Here is an 890-nt window from a genome sequence, read left to right as displayed (position 1 = left end):
TAAATTTTTAAAATTAATTTATTCTGTATTTATGAAAAAATAGCATTATTCGGTGATAAAAAAATAAAAAAATGTTCTTGAAAAAAATTTAGGTTTGAAAAGACAAAATTTTTATTTTTATGAAGTTTTAAATTCAAACATTAAAATTTTTTATTGAAAATTAAAAAATAAAATAAAGTCCAGTAATATTAGGAAGACAAAAAAAAGATGAAAACTTTTTATTTTTAAATTTTGAAACTAAAAAAATAATCTTTTTATCAAAAAGTCGAAAAATAAAGATTTTAGAAAATATCCAATAAACAAAAATTTAAAAAGTTTAAATTTTTAAAATTAATTTATTCTGTATTTATGAAAAAATAGCATTATCCGGTGATAAAAAATAAAAAAATGTTCTTGAAAAAAAATTTAGGATTTGAAAAGACAAAATTTTTTATTTTTATGAAGTTTTAAATTTAAACATTAAAATTTTTATTGAAAATTAAAAAATAAAATAAAGTCCAGTAATATTAGGAAGACAAAAAAAAGATGAAAACTTTTTATTTTTAAATTTTGAAACTAAAAAAATAATCTTTTTATCAAAAAGTCGAAAAATAAAGATTTTAGAAAATATCCAATAAACAAAAATTTAAAAAGTTTAAATTTTTAAAATTAATTTATTCTGTATTTATGAAAAAATAGCATTATCCGGTGATAAAAAAATAAAAAAATGTTCTTGAAAAAAAATTTAGGATTTGAAAAGACAAAATTTTTATTTTTATGAAGTTTTAAATTCAAACATTAAAATTTTTTATTGAAAATTAAAAAATAAAATAAAGCCCAGTAATATTAGGAAGACAAAAAAAGATGAAAACTTTTTATTTTTAAATTTTGAAACTAAAAAATAATCTTTT

The sequence above is a fragment of the Arachis hypogaea genome, unplaced genomic scaffold, assembly GCF_003086295.3.
Source record: "Arachis hypogaea cultivar Tifrunner unplaced genomic scaffold, arahy.Tifrunner.gnm2.J5K5 arahy.Tifrunner.gnm2.scaffold_26, whole genome shotgun sequence".
NCBI lineage: Eukaryota > Viridiplantae > Streptophyta > Magnoliopsida > Fabales > Fabaceae > Arachis > Arachis hypogaea.
The sequence above is the reverse complement of the archived record's forward strand: the minus strand, read 5'-3'. Positions refer to the sequence as shown.